This window comes from Dermacentor albipictus, chromosome 2 (assembly GCF_038994185.2).
Source record: "Dermacentor albipictus isolate Rhodes 1998 colony chromosome 2, USDA_Dalb.pri_finalv2, whole genome shotgun sequence".
Lineage (NCBI taxonomy): Eukaryota > Metazoa > Arthropoda > Arachnida > Ixodida > Ixodidae > Dermacentor > Dermacentor albipictus.
This window is the reverse complement of record NC_091822.1, coordinates 41,669,577-41,688,530: the sequence shown is the minus strand read 5'-3', so window position 1 is coordinate 41,688,530 and position 18,954 is coordinate 41,669,577. Positions and strand designations below refer to the sequence as shown.

The window sequence follows — 18,954 nt, the reverse complement described above, 5'->3', positions numbered from 1 at the left end:
CAGTGACGGGATTATCGGCACCACTGATATGCCGAACATCAGTAGTGAATTCAGAGATATATGCAAGCTGGTGAATTTAACGGGGAGTGAGTGGGTAACTTTTGGAGGTAATAGCATAAATGAGCAGTTTGTGGTGGGTTAGAATAAAGAAATGACGCCCTTCGAGATTGTGACCTAAGTGGCGGGCTGCGAGGTAGAGTCCTAGCAACTCGCAACCGAAAGTGCTTTGGTGGGTTTCTTGCAGTGTCAGCTTGCTTGAAAAGAAAGACATAGGCTGCCATGCCTTGCCAACCAGTTGATGAAAAACAGCGCCAATCTATGTCAGAGGCGTCTGCCACAACGGACTTTGGAGCGTGTGTTTATCGGTGTGCCAGCAGATTAGTGGTAAGAAGGGCCTTCTTGGCAGATATAAAAGCAGATTCAGCAACATTAATCCACGATTAGGCGTGCTAGCTCGTGGTTTGCCGGAAAGTAGAATGTGCAGAGGCTTCAAAATTCAACCACAACGAGGAATGAAACTGCGATAGTAATTGATGAGGCCCAGGAATGCCCGTAATTGCTTGGTGGAAGAGGGACATGGGAAATTGTTAATGTTTTGGGCGCGGGATGAGACGGATTGGAGGCCATGCTCGTCTACTGGATGGCCCAGGAAATCGAGAGAAGCAACGCCAAACTCACTCTTTGAGATTTTTGAAACCAGGCCATATTGACAGAGGCGTTCAAACACGTTAGGTACGTCAGATTCGCTTTCCACGGCAGAGCGACGGAATACAAGAATGTCATCTAAACATACGAAGCAACGCCTCAAGCGACGGAGTAATTGATTGACGAACCACTGAAGTGTTTGAGTGGCATTACGGAGGCCGAATAGCATGTGTACGTATGCCAACATGCCAAAAGAGGTAATTATTGTGGTTTTAGCAATGTCGGTAGGTTCGTCAAGAATCTGATGGGAGGCGTGTACTAGATACACTTTGCTAAATATGCAGTACCCATGAACTTATGTGAGGTATAGAGTGCCCACTTTGCTTAAGGCGCAGTAATCGCCACACGGTCTTGAGTCACCCGTCTTCTTGGGCGCCTTGTGCAAAGCAGATGACCAAGGGCTAGCAGAAGGACAAACGAAGCCGAACTCGAGCATATATTCGAATTCTTACTTCGCAATTTTCAGACAGTCTGGTGCTAAGCAGCGAGGTTGGGCGTATACTGATGGCCCTTGAGTCACAACGTGGTTTGTCACGTTGCGCACTATTGGACGATCTGTCGAGCGTGAATTGAAGAGCTGTGGGAATTCCAGCAGGACGGTGGACCAGGGTTTCGGTACCTGGGTGTGTGCTTGTACGAGACGCAAAGGTCGTGCAGACGTGGTGATACCTTGTACGGACAGGTTCATTGAGGAGTCGAGAAGGCGACAGTTATGAAGGTCGACGAGAAGGTGAAACATACACAGAAAATTAGCGCCGATGATCGGCCCGCCGACATCCGCGACGGCAAATAGCCATCGAAAAGGGCGTCGCAGACCAAGGTCAAGAGAGAGATTTCTAGCCGTATATTTTAATGTTGGAACCATTGACGGCAGTGAGGAATGACGTGTCATGGCAATGTCTCTTACGGCCTTGAAAAGTAGGGGGAATGACACAAATTTCCGCACCTGTGTCTACGAGATAGCGAACTTTCTTGACATGGTCGGTGACGTAGAAGAGACGGCTCGATGTAGAACCAGTAGCACTAGCCATCATCAGTGAATGGCCTGATTGTTTCCCGGAAAGTTGCAAGGCGGAGGGCACTGCCACGCGTGAGTGCAATATCTGGCGCGATACCAACAAATAAAGGGAGACGGAGGGCGTGACACGTTTTCGTCCTGCGAACGACGGCGCTGCTGACGGTTATTTGCTCGAAAGCGTAAAGCAGCCAACTGGTTGGTCAGTCCCTCTACTTGCGCAGCAAGGTGCGTGCTTGAACTGTCGAGTTGGTCAAAGTGCTGCTGTATGTGGGGTTGTGTCGTAACGGGTGGAATACAGCGGTCAACAGTGGATATCAGAGGATGGAAAGTATTCATAATCTGGTCAGCCATAGTCGCTAAGGCCTCGACAGGTGTCATAGTGGGTGCGGCACATAAATCATGCGTACCTGGTTCGGTAGACTCCGGAAGAAGGGCTCCCGAAGGATTTTCGAGTCTGTTGATGATGGACTGGTTCCCAGGATTTGTGTCATGCTGCGAAGCAGCTCAATCGGTTTTCTGTCACCAAGTTCCTCGGCTGAGAGGAGCTGTACAATCCGTCGCGACTCACGAGTCGGTGGTGCACCGTAGTAACTCCTGCTAAAGGGTATCGTACTGATCGTTAGATGCTTTCATACATTGGCGTTTCTTGATCAGATCTTTCGTCTCCTGCGATAGTTTACTGGTATCCTGCCTAACGGAGTTTCCACCGACTTCCATTGCACACTCCTTAATCCTTAACCTCCTCCTTAACCTCCTTAACCTCCTTAACCTCCTGTATGAATACAACAATCAAACCCCAGTCCTCAGTCCCCAGCAGCTGCAAAACAACTGACCACGGCGGCGGTCAGACCTGTGACGCAGCAGAGGGTGCTAGAATACCTGCGTCCGAACACGCCGCCATTGGAATCTGAACATGGCAACGTTTAGAAATCTAGTGAGGCGAGCCTATAGGTGCTATTGTAGGAATTAGAGGGCAATAAATGGAATATAATAGGGCTCAGTGAAGTTAGGAGGGCAAAAGAGGCATATACAGTGCTAAAAAGTGGGCACGTCTTGTGCTACCGGGGCTTAGCGGAGAGACGAGAACTTGCAGTCGGATTCCTGATTAATAAGGTTATAGCTGCTAACACACAGGAAATCTATAGCATTAACGAGAGGGTGGCAGGTCTTGTTGTGAAACGTAATAAGAGGTACAAATTGAAGGTCGTACAGGTCTACGTCCCTACATCCAGTCATGATGACCAGGAAGTCGAAAGCATCTATGAAGACGTGGAATCGGCGATGGGTAGAGTGAAAACAAAATACACTGTATTGATGGGCAACTTCAATGCCAAGGTAGGCAAGAAGCAGGCTGGAGACAAGGCAGTGGGGGAAGATGGCACATGCACTAGGAATATCAGGGGAGACTTATTGGTAGAGTTTGCGGAACAGAATAATATGCGGTTAATGAATACCTTCTTCCTCAAGCGGGATAGCCGAAAGTGGACGTGGAGGAGCCCGAACGGCGAGACTAGAAATGAAATAGACTTCATATTCTGCGCTAACCCTGGCATCATACAAGATGTGGACGTGCTCAGCAAGGTGCGCTGCAGTGACCATAGGATGGTAAGAACTCGAGTTAACCTACACCTGAGGAGGGAACGGAAGAAACTGGTACATAAGAAGCCGATAAATGAGTTAGCGGTAAGAGGGAAAATAGAGGAATTCCAGATCAAGCTACAGAACAGGTATTCGGCTTTAACTCAGGAAGAGGACCTTAGTGTTGAAGCAATGAATGACAATCTTGTGGGCATCATTAAGGAGTGTGCAATAGAAGTCGGTGGTAACTCCGTTAGAGTTACCAACAAGCTATCGCAGGAGACGAAAGATCTGATCAAGAAACGCCAATGTATGAAAGCCTCTAACCCTACAGCTAGAATAGAACTGGCAGAACTTTCGAAGTTGATGAACAAGCGCAAGACAGCTGACTTAAGGAAGTATAATATGGATAGAATTGAACATGCTCTCAGGAACGGAGGAAGCCTAAAAGCAGTGAAGAAGAAACTAGGAATTGGCAAGAATCAGATGTATGCGTTAAGAGACAAAGCCGGCAATATCAGTACTAATGTGGATGAGATAGTTCAAGTGGCTGAGGAGTTCTATAGAAATTTATGCAGTACCAGTGGCACCCACCACGATAATGGAAGAGGGAATAGTCTAGAGAAATTTGAAATCCCAGAGGTAACGCCGGAAGAAGTAAAGGAAGCCTTGGGAGCTACGCAAAGGGGGAAGGCAGCTGGGGAGGATCAGGTAACAGCAGATTTGTTGAAAGATGGTGGGCAGATTGTTCTAGAGAAACTGGCCACCCTGTATACGCAATGCCTCATGACTTCTAGCGTACCGGAATCTTGGAAAAACGCTAACATATAGGTTTCATTGATTACGCGAAAGCGTTTGGTTCAGTCTGAACCTCGCCAGTCATGGAGCCATTGCGGAATCAAGGTGTAGACGAGCCGTATATAAAAATACTGAAATATATCTATAGCTGCTCCACAGCGACCACAGTCCTTCCTCCATAAAGAAAGCAACAAAATCCCAATCAAGAAAGGCGTCAGGCAGACAGATACGATCTCTTCAATGCTATTCACAGCGTGTTTACAGGAGGTATTTAGAGACCTGGATTGGGGAGAATTGGGGATAAGAGTTAATGGAGAATACCTTAGTAACTTGCGATTCGCTGATGATATTTCCTTGCTTAGTAACTCAGGGGACCAACTGCAATGCATGCTCACTGACCTGGAGAGGCAAAGCCGAAGGGTGGGTCTAAAAATTATTCAGCCGAAAACTAAAGTAATTTTTAGCAGTCTCGGAAGAGAATAGCCGTTTACGATAGGCAGGGAGGCACTGGAAGTGGTAAGGGAATACATGTACTTAGGACAGATAGTGACCGCGGAACCGGATCATGAGACTGAAATAATCAGAGGAATAAAAATGGGCTGGGGTGCGTTTGGCAGGCATTCTCAGATCATGAACAGCAGGTTGCCATTATCCCTCAAAGGAAAAGTCTATAACAGCTGTGTCTTACCAGTACTGACGTACGGGGCAGAAACCTGAAGGCTTACGAAAAGGGTTCTACTTAAATTGAGGACGACGCAACGAGCTGTGGAAAGAATAATGATAGGTGTAACGCTAAGGGATAAGAAAAGAGCAGATTGGGTGAGGGAACAAACGCGAGTTAAAGATATCTTAGTTGAAATCAAGAAAAAAAAATGGGCATGGGCAGGACACGTAATGAGGAGGGAAATTAACCGATGGTCATTAAGAGTTACGGAATGGATTCCAAGGGAAAGGAAGCGTAGCAGAGGGCGGGAGAAATTTCGGTGGGCGGATGAGATTATGAAGTTTGCAGGGACAACATGGCCACAATTAGTACATGACCGGGGTAGTTGGAGAAGTATGGGAGAGGCCTTTGCCCTGCAGTGGGCGTCACCAGGCTGATGATTATGATGAATGTAAACATTTTGTGTTCTCCCAAATGACATTGCTTACGTGGAGCCGAATAAGGCTGCAACCAACTGAAACATTCAGATATGCCATTTTTGTTCATTGATGTATGTTATATGTGTTGAAACTGCTAAACTAACGAATTCAAGATTTCCTAATAATAGGTTGCCACTTCTTACAACAAATGGGACGGAAGCTTGAAAGAAGCAACACCGTGATAGTGATGTAATGTCAAATATTCACCCATTCGACCAACGCATACGTCAATGCTTGAGTGCCATGTAGTCACGCCAGAGTTGAGCACTTAAACGACTAACTCAATAAACCAGGGGCGTTATAACGCAAAGCTATTGCAAACGTTTTTATTCCGATTCTGCAATCATCCCTCCGCGATTGGTCAAAAACATTTTTGTACCATCCCCACTTCGCCTGTCTGTCACGCGACGTCACAAAAACCGCGCTAGCTCTACATCTGATATGACGTGTACACACTGATTATGCACATTTGGACCGAACAAAAGAAAAATAGTTATTACTCATTTAACGCCTTTTTGCCATTTGCCCTCGGATTTTGGTCAAACGTTTTCGGGCTGCATCCACTTCACTTGCCTGTTGCGCTGGGTCTGAAAACCACGAGAACTCACCGCGTCAAAGTGACGTGTACGCAATGAAGATGCAGTAATATGGCTAACAAAACTGAATTTTTTTCTGAATAGCCGCAGGCTGCCCCGTTCCAAAAGGAATAAAAGATGGCTTCCACCGTTCGCTCAGGCACTGAGAACTCGCACCTGCCGGAGAGTATGGGTTTAATTGCGTATAAGAAAGCTTTCTGCATGGACGTGTAACGTTTTGGAGCACTTTCGGCACCTTTACGACCTCGCTTTGCATTCTCTTCTCTGCTGAGGATCCGTTTTAGCGGCATTTTTAACTGTCCGTCGCACGCCGCCGCAATTTTAGGCGAGCCACCGCAAGCCAAGTAAGGGAAAGCGGACCCATCGTAGACGCCGGCACCACTCTCTTCGTACGATTAACTATATTCAGCTGCGCTGGCTCGGCCCATTCAAGACCTCACCACTTGAGCGTGCTCCTCGCCTTCTGGCAGCCAATTAGAAACGAAAAACCGCTAAATTTAGGCAAGGTTATTTGTTTTGAAAGTGAACAAACGTGACCTCTTATAAACTAAGAGGGCGTTTGATTGGGCTGTTGAGGCAACGCTGAGGGTCACCGCCTGATGCTTACGTCGCAATGGTTACGCAAATTTCACGTCCGGAGTTTGGAATAAAACACATTGGAATAGTCTTACGTTATAGGGCCCCTGTGTTCATTCCTTTTCCGGCGTCCATTACTTCAGTGGCGACGAAGATTACCCCCACGGCCAGGGTAAAGCATTCCGTGCTTCACCCTGGCAAGCCGTGCTTCCTAATTTAACGAAGGGCACAAGTGGGACGCATATCAGGGCTGAGATAGCCGACGTCCGATTTCGCCTCGCGCGATAGTCCAGGCTGCACCGAAATCGCGGCCCAGGCCAATCTAGTCCAATCGCGTGAGGCGAAATCGAACGTCGGCTTTTCGAACGTGTACAAGATAGCGGCCCAGGTGCAATTATAAGCTTTTTCGAAGCCCATTAGATTGTCGGTCCGAAGAAGCGTCGGGTCTTGTTGGCATTCTTATTTCCAAGACGGTAGATCTTCTGGCAGGCCGTTGTGCGCCTGACAAGATTCAGAATCTGACGTGCAAAGCAGCAGTTCAAGAACTGGCCGAGTACTTTACGCCAACTGGCAACGAGATTGCAGAGTCTTATCGGTTTTTCACAAGGAATCAGCAAGCTGACGAGACGACAAGCGATTTCATTGTCGAGCTACGGACGATGGCTAATACGTGCAATTTAGGCGAGGTGCTAGAGAGAATGCTGCGCGACAGGCTTGTCTACAGTCTACGGGAAGCTGGAGTGCGTCGTAATCTGCTAGCAAGGCACACACACACGTTGCAGGAAGCAGAGGATACGGCGCTAGCTGCTGAGATGGCGACACGCAACGTACAACAGATGGGAGATGGACCAATCAGATAGGGTTTCCACGCAGTACGAACAAAGCAAGAGCACAAGAAGTTCTCAAGGATGCCGCTACCAGTCCGGATTATAGAGTTTAGCAGCGAGGTCCAGACCGACTGCCTTTGCTGCGGAAGTGACGGCCGCAAGACCGCCAAATGCAGGTTCTGCCGCGTTGAGTGTTTCTCTTATCGGAGGAGGGGACGCCTGGCTTCAATGTGCAATTCCAAGCCACGCCAAGAAAACTTAGGTTACTGTGAGGAACCATCCTTACATAGCGAGGATTATGAACAGTTCCTGTTACACCTCCATGAGTCGTCGACAGGACTGATCCGGCCGATATGGCAAACGCTACAGTGGAAAGGGGTGCCCATGAAGATGCAAGTAGACACAGGGTCACCAGTGCCAATAGTGACATGGCCAACTTACGCCCAGCACCGCCGCCGCTGGCCCATGGTGGACACGTCGTCGTATCAACTGAGTTGCTTCCTCGGGAGACTACCGGTGAAAGGACAGCTGAAAGTTCCTGTCACCTACGATAGGGAAACCGCCAACGCGACGCTAGTGGTGCTCGGCTGCTGGAGCCCAAACCTGTGTGGGCGAGACATAATCAAAACACTTCAGCTGATCAGAGGCCCAGTGTTCAACGTGGACGTCAAGGACGGTAAGCCGCGAGCTGCTGAAGCCACGCTGCGAGCCACGCTGCCACGCTGACGGTGGAATAAGCCGATCTGTTTTCGCCACGGCTAGGATTAATGAAGAGGTCTACGGTTCGTTTACAGTTGCGCGAAAGAACCGTACCGCGATTCTGTAAGGCCCCATCTGTACCATACGTACTACAAGAGCTTGTGAAATCAGAAATCAAAGGTTCGTTGACACGGCCATACTGACACAGATCAGCAGTGCCGAGTAGGTGGCGCCACTCGTTCCCGTCGTCAAGAAGGACGGCTTCACCCGCTTGTGGGGTGATTTTAGAACGACAGTCAACGCAGCATACTACACGGAATACCCCCTGCCAAAGATAAGGGACATATTTGCGAAGCTCAGCGGATGGGAAATATTCAGTACAATATATTTGAAAGATGCATACAACCAGCTACCAATAAATGACGCGACAAAAAAGCTGCTGGGAGTAAACAAGCCCGAAGTGTTGCATAGCTTCAACTGGCTACCGTTTGGGGTTGCGTCAGCATCGATGGTTTTTCAGAAGCGAATGGAAGCGATGTTGCAAGGTCTCGAGTGTACAAGTATACTTGGACGATGTGGAGGTCACCTAGAAAGGAGGAAATTGTGACACGTTGCGCCAGGTGTTCCACCGTTTCATGGAAGCCCGTGTTCGTATTCACCCGCTAAAATACAGATTTCGTCAGCCGGAGGTGTAATTCCTTGGTCATTCCATTAGCGCAACATGCCTGAGGCCAAAAACTGAAAACATCGACGTGCTCTTGCGATTGCCTCAACCTACGTGTCTAATGGAACTTCGCGCGCTACTAGGTCTGTTTACGTATTACAACGCATTCTTGGGGAATCTGGCTACAGTACTTACGCCGTTAACCAGTTATTAAGATAGAACAGGCCTTGGCAATGGAAAGCTAAGCAAGAAAATGCATACGAGGCACTGAAGCGGTTGATAAAGGAGGTGCAGGTTTCGAGCTACTATGACCCAACAAAACCACTCATTTTGGAAACAGACGCATCCTCATGCGGTGTCGGCGCAGTCTTGTACCCCAGAGTGGACGGCGTAAATCAAACAATCGGGTTTTGATCTCGAGCTCTCTCTTCAGCCGTGGAAAATCATGCTCAGGTTGAGCGCGAAGCCTTAGCCGTGGTATTCGGCGGGACCAAGTTCCACGAACATTTGCAAGGAAACAAATGTACATTGGCCACGGATCATAAGCCGCTGAAGTGCCTTTTTGAGGTTTAGTTATTGATTTCTTTCTGTACATCAACAGAAATCGAAGCAAAAGCAAAAGGCTATACAGCCTGAGAGAGGCTTTTCCTCCGAGATACAGTTTCAGCAAGCAGGCATAAGCAGACAAAAGATAATCATTGAACAATCTAAATTGTCTCTAGTCATAAAAAAGACAAGAAAATATAACAGAGTAAAGAAAACAAGCAGATTGACATTCACCTATTGTAACAAGCAGAAAAAAAAAAACGCAACAATGTGTGCTAAGAAATAAAACACAGTGCACTTTGAATAAGATAAAAAAAGTCAATACACATGGAGGTTGGAATCAACACTTAAACAGTAATTAAACATATTCAATGCAATTTTCAAGAAGAATTTGTTTAAACCTATTTTTGGAAATTTGTTTATTTAGGTCTAAATTTTGCCAAGTTTATTAAGCAGACTGGGTATTTGATGCAGAATATGCTGCCGACCGTAGGTAGTTCTGATTTTCGGTGTTCTTATACTTTGTGACCGGAGGCAATATTGAACACATCTAGAAGAAGTGTACGTGGGGTATAGCTTATTATTTTGGATATGCAGAAAAAGCTTAAGATAATAGATTTGGTTAGCTTGCAATATGAAATGTTTAGTAAATAGCGGACGCGTGCTGAGACCTTGCGGCTGACCATAATATCCCTCAAATATTCGTAGTACCTTTTTTTTGTAATGTGAGAAATGTGGTATAGTTTTGTGCTGTCGTTGTGCCCCAAATCAACACGCAGTAACTAAGCCTGGAATAGAATAACGTATAATATAGCGCTTTCTTGAGCCAAAGTGGTAATAATCGGCTTAACCTGTGCATACATCCAACACTTTTGCTTAATTCTAATGCTAATTTATTTACGTGTTCATTCCAAGGCAGGTCTTCCTGGAACCATACGCCCAGAAATTTTTGAACCTTAACTTGCTGAAGCGTCTGGCCCTCAAAGTAAGCATTTAAGCTTATATTCCTTGGCTCATTGATAGGTGCAAACAATATGTATTTAGTTTTACTCACGTTTAGTCGTAACTTCTTGATTTTAAGCCAACAAGACGGCTTACTTAGATAGGTATTTACACTTCCTTCAAGGTTATAAATTGAAACATCAGTAAAAAAAATATTAGTGTCATCGGCGTACATAATTATTTTAGGAGAATCTGGAATGTGACACAGGCCATTTACGTAAATTATAAATAACAGGGGACCGAGTATAGATCCTTGTGGGACACCATTGTTGACCTTAGCATGCGAGGATGTTTCCTGATTAATAACTACATATTGGCAACGGTCTGTCAAGTAATTTTGTAGTAATCTATTGGCAATACCACGGACGCCGTAATTATTAAGTTTTTCTAGAAGAACGCTATGACACACGGTATCAAATGCTTTACGGAAATCTACAAACAGTCCCAGCGTGTAAAGCTTTGACTCGAAATTATTTAGTATCTCACTTTTAATATCGAGTAATGCAAGCTCGGTGGATTTGCCTTTTTGAAAGCCAGACTGGGCCTCACTTATGATATTATACTTCTTAAAAAATTTTATAATCTGATATTAATAGCACTTTCAAACACTTTCGACAGTATTGGAAGTACCGATATTGGTGGATAATTTGCAATTTCTTTGTCATTACCACCTTTGAAAACCGGACACACACGAGCTATTTTCAGTTGATCAGGAAAAACTCCAGTAGAGAAAGTAGGACAGCTAAACCAATACCACCCTTGGCAGCAGCGAAGATACGGCGTTAGGCTCTTTTACTCCGTGGTTACAAGCAATCCATTCAGTACAAACCGGGAAAGCACATAATTGTGGCAGACGCGTTGAGCCGTCTTCCCATGCAAGTGCCACAGGATGACAAGACAGTGAAGCCAATGTTGAACGATGAACGTGAGTACGTGCTGCTTACAGACCATCTGGACACCAGGCTGGCGTCGTCGAACAATTTGCCGAAATGACGGAGGTTAATGGCATGCTCAGGCCGGTTATGCGACATGTGTTCGGTAAGGCTGGTCAAGGAGATTGCCAGAAACACAAGAAGCATTGCTACCTTTGTTCCAGAAGAAAGACGAGCTGACCTGCAGCCACTGTATTGTTTATTGGGGCCATCGTGCCATGATACCCACCGCAGCTCGGAAATGAATGCTGCAGCTGCTGCACGATAACCATCAAGGCATGTAGGCGATGAAAAATCTGGCTCGGGCACTTTTCTAGTATCTCGGACTTGACAAGGATATCCAGAATATCGTGCACGCATATGCAACGTACGTGGCAGCAAAACTGCAGCATGCCACGCGCTCAAGTGCCGATTCCGTGGCCGGACACCTTTGAGCTGTGGCCAATAATCCACATTGATTTCACAGGACCAATCGCAGGGCGAATGTTGATGATCGTAGTGGATTCGCGTACCAAATCGATCGAGCTAGTTCTGCTGAAAATAAATAGCGTACATAACACTGATGAAGCCTTGCGGGGAATTTTCAACAGATTTGGGTTGCCACGAAGAGTTGTTTCCGACAACGGGCCCTCGTTTACAAGTAGACAATTCCGCGAATTCATGGAAGGTAACGGCATCCCACACTTACGATCCTCTCCGTAACATCCGCAATCCAACGGGCTGGCAGAGAGGGTAGTGCGCACTGTTAAAGGATTGCACAAAAACGTGAATGGCACCCTCGAAATCCGCCTGGCCCAATGGCTACTGCGCTATCCGCGCACCCCACTTCGAAACGGAAAGACACATGGCTTCCTACTTCTTCGTTTTGAAACACGTACGTTCTATGTTGGATAACGTAGTTTCACCACCTCTTTCTACCGCAGGTGCACTTCCCCGCACACATTTGCCCGGAGAACCGGTATGGTGCAAGGACTATAGGGCATGCGCCAGCTGGAGACCCGCAGCGATACAGAATACCAGGGGCGCCCGCCTGAGCACGGTCAAGACGGAGGATGGGGAACTATGTAAGCGTCACGAAGATCAGCTAAGACACCGCGAGGAGGGTGAGCTAGCAACATCGTTGGACGAGGAAGGCGCTGAAGGAGAATGAGGGTTAGCCCCAGCACACGAAAATGCAGAACCTCTGGCGAACTTTTCGAGCACGAGCCCCATTCCCTCGGCTATCGAAGAGCACGAAACGGAAGCTGCGAACAATAGAGTTCCGAAAGAGCACAACACGGGTACTGCCTATGCTGGACCTATGGCAGTTCCAGTTTGCAGATCAAGCCGGTGTTGCAAGGCGCCAGACCGTTTCTAGATCTCCCCTTTCATAGAAGGAATTGACGTAATGTCAGGAATTCACGCATTCCACGAGCGTAAGCGTCAATGTTTGAGAGACATGACGTCACGCCAAAGGTCTACACAAATGACGAACTCAATAGACCTGTATTCACTCCTGTTCCGGTGTCCATAACTTCAGCTACAATGGCAAAACGTTTTAGCTACGGAATCCTCGTTTATTTTAGCTGTGAAGCCGATAACACGTAACAAAAGAAGACTGTTGAGAGCTGCATGCCAAGACACCGGCACTGATAAATAAAACTCTACACTTTCACAAAAGCGCATGGCTTTATTCCTTCAATGAAGCTAGCCTGATGTGAACGAAAGAAAAAAAAAGGCGGCTTCCGGAGCTCACTAAACAGGCAGGGGGCCAGGCTAGCGCCTATCAGCGTTCTTAAAACTGACGGCTGGTAATGGCTAGCCTGTTCCTTAGGGCCAGCGAATAAGCAAAAGATAACGTTGGCGGTGATTTAAGCTGAGCGTTAAGGCTCCCTAGCACGGGAGATCACTACATACATTTCGAATTGGCCACCGCAGTCAATGCAATACCTGACCGGCGTACGTTGCGGTTGCACTAGACTTCCGGCGCTCCTCATGGGCTGAGTTAAATTTTGTTGCGGAAAAAACACCAGGATTTCTAAAGTCGTGCAGGGCTTGACGAAACAACTAAAAAAAAACTGGTATGACATCATCTTCTCTTTGGCTACAAACTCGCCTTTGGCAATGACATTCAAACTTCGCAAATAAAAGGTTCATTAGTAATTCTTAGTTAACAATCTAGCTAAGTAGCACGTCTTTCACACTTACTGAAGTCCGCCGCAGCTAACAGTTCCCTTTTGATAAGTTTTTTTTTTTCGCAGAGAGCCTATAATTAAAAATTTTTCAGTGTTGTTCGCCGAAACACCCGGCATAACGCCGTGAAAGAAGAACTCGCAGGACAAATAAATCGCAATCGCCAGTGAAGATACTACAAAAAGTGGAGAGGGAAACTTTGCGCAGGCGTATAAGTTAGCGCACACTCGGTAGATCTCGCTAGCTGTAAAATATGGCACTCTCGCTTTGTTCCGCGGTACCTCCAGAACTTCTGCGGTGTGAGCAAGGATGAGCAATGAGAAGTACACTTCCACTGCTCATTAAATCTGACCTTGTGTTTCCGACGATGCGATGTAAGACCTGCTTTCTAGAGCCCACCACGCACCTCTTCTTACGTACTTTAATTGAAAATTTCTGGCGTCCTGCTGCACACCTCATGTTACATCCCTGTCCAGTCTCACTTCGCAGTCTTCTTTCATTAATTTTGAATTTCACGCCAGAAGGGATGTATTTAGCATTGAATCAACAGTCGGCAGTGTATTTTGCTTGCAGAGATAAATCAAGCAGTAAAGATGTCCTTTGAAGGAGCGTCGTCGACTGGTCCATGATGCGAAACCGGCGATTACAGATTATGTCATCGGACCACTGTTCTCTCATGGGGTGCTGTCAGAAAGGACCGCACAGGTTAATGAAAAGGCGAGCACTATGTTAGTAGTCATTTTTTGCTTCTTTTTTTTCTCACCTCTAGCATTCTGTGCTCACGTGTGTTGCAAGCAATCAATGCAGGGGGCTACTCTACGTCTGGGACGCAATTTAAGGCGCCCGCTCGAACAGAAATGCAGACCTTTCCTAATGCCACACTGGCAGCGCCTGTGGTTAGCCTGACTCTATGGAAGCAGGGTGTACAAGTAGTCTAAAAGCATGGCAACCTTTATAAAGGTAACCGAAATGCGCCGGTTTAAAAAGGGCGAATCACTGAAAACGATAATAAGCTTCTATCCCTGAACTCAAGCTTGTCAGGACCGTTGAGTGCCAAACCACGTGATTAGGATAAGCCAACTGACCCTGGATCGTACAGTCTATAGCCCTTTCAGTCGTGGTGTTTCCATATGGAGACGGGACTTTCTTCATTATCATTTTCATAAAAAAAAAGCGAAGGAACCACGCTGCACATTGGTGAGTTCAATATTGGACACACAAATAAACGTCGTGAATGTCATCTGATATGAAGAGGCGAAACGCTACTGAAGATAAAGATATTTGAAGACGGACAACTCCATATCTTATGGAAGCATTGGTTTGTCGTTCTTAAAATTGCTCTTTTACAGCAGCCTATATCACTCAGAGCTCTTAAAATATCCTGTTTTATGTAAAGAAGGGGCTAGTTCTTACGAAAAAATTTACTCAATACACTGGGTTCCGTGCTTGAATAGTTTTGATGCTGTTTACATCCACGTCTCCATACGGCGACACTGTGATTTACTAACTCTTTCTTTGCCACGCCGGCGACCCATAGGCACCGAGCGGAAATTTAAAGCTAGCGACCCTTTTCGGACTTGTTCCACCAGTTAAAGCACTGTTGAAGAAAGAAATTAATTTTTTACTATTTCTCTTAATTTCGAGTACTGATGATTTTTAAATCTACAAACATCGACGCACGCAATGTTTAGTGGTGAAGACGTTAGACGCTCACGTTTCTGGACCATCAAGCGAACTACGCCATTCTGACAATTATATCGCTACCTCGAGTGGTTGTCCGCATATCAGTGACTCCTAGTTTGAAGCCAGATGAATGTACTTTCGTTCGGGTAAATGTGGCCCGCAGAAGCAACACGGACTCTTGTTTTTGTATTTGAGAATTTTGTCTGCGCTGCAATTTAGCATTATTTCTTTTAACGTCAGTCCTCAATAGCTCATTTTAAATCACCCACTTTGCCCGGCGATGGCGATGCGGTATGATATGGTACAATGCGCAGGAGCACTGGCATCAGCAAGTCGAGTCGCCGTTTCCGTAGTGGTGCAAGTAAGAGCAGTGTGCGACGAAAACCATGCCATAAACGCGATGTTTTCCTGTGCATCGGAGCTGAGAAAGACTTCCTTCCAATGTCACAACCTGCGAACCCGTTGATACACCAGTCACACAGCATCGAATAAATAAATTTCCCTTCTTTCAGTAAACTGCCAAAGCTTACTAGAGAAAACAAAGTTAGTAGTGAGTCACGATGTCTCTATATGAGGACGCGACCGAATTTTCATGAAGTTCGTAGAGAGACGAATTTTCTTATTCGCACTCTGGGCACCTACAACACCATTACCTGCAAGTTAAAATTTTCCCTACAGAATTTAATAATTCGTTACTGACGGGGCAAGGATCACCCCAGTTATCACACAATATCTGTAACTGGCCCAATTTTATTTCGTTGTCTACGGCATCGGCCCACTTTACTCAGTGAGAAACCGATCAAGGACACACGCCAAATACCGGGGAGATTCTGAGTGTGTCACGTTCACTCCAGCATAATTAGGAAAACGCATAGCGCGTTTCTCGAACTTAAAATGTAATAATACAGCATGTACCTCTAGTTGACTACGAGACAAGAAGTTGTGCAGACAAAACGCCCTCTGGAAATCATTTTTATGCAAAGTAGTTTGCAGTCCCCTGAATATGCAGCATTATTTGGAACTCCGCAAACCGTTACCAGGCTAACAAACGTGCTTCTATTAATTGAGTAATTGTGCGTGAGGGTCGGGGGGGGGGGGGGGGGTGGACGAGCATACGTGTATTTGACGACAGCACTACTATGACAAATACGCCGAAGACCAGCGTATAGAATCGAAGGCATGATATCTATATCGGCTATTCGGCGAGAGCTTGCGACATGCCGATTGTGGCTGGTACAGGGGTAGTGGACGAAAGCAAGCGGGAGAGACACGGACTGTGATGTCATCTGCGACTGCGTGTTATGCATTCGTGAGTACCTATGGTTATGTGATGTGATGTATGGTAAAACGGGGGGGGGGGGGGGCGATGGCATTTGTATTGCAGGGAAGAAAAATTAAAACGTGATTACCATAGGCAATAATGAAATTAGCAGAATGTCGCACGGCTTCTACATGGTGCAAAGTGCTGAAGGGTAATAGGCTATGCTGACATGGCTCCTCAAAGCGCGAGCTGTCCCGAGAAAAGAAGAAGAGCTAAGTGTCGCGTGACCCAAGCACCGAGTGTTTCAGAGGGCTTGCTGCCGTCGGAAATAGAAAAGTATGCGTGCGATCGTCACCTTGTGGTTTAAAAAGAAACATTTTAAGAATAGTGGGCTGCAGAGGTTAGACCAGGCTCGTGTGCTCCACGGCTGAGGTTCGATTCCACCATAGGTCACAAATTATTTTCGTTTTACAAAGCTAGGTAGGACACGAGCCAACCACTAGCTGCGTACCGCGAAGTGCGAAGAATGCGGGAAAGAATGCCTCGCATTATATGTTTGCTTTACTTATCGAACTTGTGTACCACGAACGCGACTTCAAAAGTTCGCTGGGGCACGCTGCAGTTCAGCGGTTCAGATAACCCGGTGTATTGGTGAAGAATATAAGCCACCATATACTAAGAACTTAATAACAGTGTACGCTTGCGGTTAAGCTAAACGCATAATATGCGCAAGTCTTCTCGAAACCGCGCACTAAATGGCTGATTGCTCGATGACATGAAAACGCACCTGTCAGGACGGCTCAAAGTACTTGGATAAGGCGTCCAGGTCTCTTTGTCAATGAGCAGGCAACACGGGTCGACTTGACTGCACATCGACGTTCCCCAAAATTGGAACGTAGAGCGCCCAGGATGCGTGCAGAGCACTTGGAGCAGCTTGCTTCTTCTGCGTCTTCTTTCACTGCACGGGTGGGCACGGTTGCTTCGCGTGGCGCGGCTATATTTTACGGTCAATCTCAATAGCAGATTTGCAGCGTTTCCGGTGCAATAATTTCTGCTACCGTTGAAGTAAGGACGGATATATTGCAGGTAAGAGAGTCTCACTCGGTCACCTGTCCAAGTCATTGACTTGCAGCCACATCTCTGCACAACAACGCGCAATAATATCCAGACGGTTCTTCTACTGCACGAGCTTTGTTCGCACGCGCTTAGTTATCGCAAATGCGGGGACAGAGACACCTGTCAAGCAAATTCCTTTAGTCTGTGTCTCCTCTTGAAGCTTCAAGAAAAATTTCAATTACTAAGTAAAGACGCGCATGAAGTGCTGACTTCCTTCAAGTGTATACTGCCAGGTTGCAGCAAAGGTAAAGAAAGACACGGTGTCAAAACTGATATACGAGCTTACCACTTTCTTGGTCTATCCTGCGCCAAGCAAAAGCAATAACGCTCAGCACACTGACAGCAGCGAGCACCACTCATGGATCGTCAAAAATCTCATTTGCAGATCACACGCGTCCGCTATTCGACCATGGCTCACCAACCCTTCCTGAGAAATCGCTGACGCTCGCGCCAGTTATGGAATGTACCCCGCTATTCGTGTTGTGCACGCAATGTGATCGTGCAACGCTCGGCTAAACACGTACACAACAGAGAGGAGCCGCGATAACATTGGAGGAGCTTCCGGTACAGAAAAGCCTATTTTGCGCTGCGTGATAACTTGCAATATTTCTTGGCTGGTGAAGTGCGGTCGCTGCAAAAAGACAAACAAGTACGCCTGTCAATATTATAAATATAAAAAATATAATAGGTTAGGGTGCTTTCTGAATGCTTTTGACTGTCTCGGTTTTCTTGTTGACAAAAATTATTTAGAGAGCTTATTTTTCTTGTTCATCATTTCGATGTGTTTTGGTCTCATCCACGATTTCATAATGCTTTTCTTTCGTTTGAAACATTTATATGGAAAAGAAGCGTCATTAGGTTCTGGAAATAGGGACAGAAATTCAGCGTAGGCATCAGTATTATTGATCTTAGTATACACCGCAGACCAATCGGCTTTGGTAATTCAGACCCGAAAGGAGTCCTTATTTTGCTTCGACAGGCACCTGTATCTTACAAAAGTTTCGGGAACATCATCTTGTGGCTTAGGACTTGAATACGTGATTACAATATGTAATGGTCGCTTATATCTGAGCATATCGTACCAACACTGTGGACACAAACATCTAAATTTAGTCCAGATTGTCTATGTTCTGTTATGAGTGTAGGTGCGTTAACGACGCTCTGAAAACCGCTGGCTAGGATTCTATTACGCAGCTGAGCAGAGCGCACATTCTCGCCAAGGAAATTTACTTTCAAGTCACCGCTAAGAAGCATGCTTGGCTGAGCGTGGCGTGTTCTAATATTTCGTCTAAAGAAATATAAGAAAGCAGCTATCTTTCCTGTGGGGAGAAGGTATAGTACGGTAAAATTTTCAGTTTGATTTTTGAAGCAGAGCACTTCAAAGTCGCCTGTGACACGTTTAAATTTCTTATGAGTTCACATGGCTTATTTCGTGCGATATGCACAGCCACTCCTCCACCGCCCATGGACGTCCGCATGCCAAGCTTCATCCTAGATGCCAGCGCTCGTTTCTCCCCTGGCGGAACGATTTTCCCTCCAACGGGTGTAGCTTTCCGCCGCCGCTTCCCTTCACGGTCGCGCCCGCGTTCAGTTCGCGCACCGCGGGAAATATCTCTTGTTTGCGACGGCGCCTCTTCG

At 46.5% G+C, this 18,954-nt stretch overlaps 1 protein-coding gene across 1 annotated transcript in view; it reads right to left on the bottom strand.

The window, feature by feature from the left end:
- Positions 1-17,158, bottom strand: part of LOC135900700 (uncharacterized) — a 53,830-nt gene extending 36,672 nt beyond the window's left edge. Inside the window, exon 1 of the mRNA XM_065430245.2 lies at positions 16,988-17,158. The gene's annotated coding sequence lies outside the window, so the exon portion shown is untranslated. The remainder of the gene's footprint in view (positions 1-16,987) is intronic.
- Positions 17,159-18,954: the final 1,796 nt, after the last annotated feature.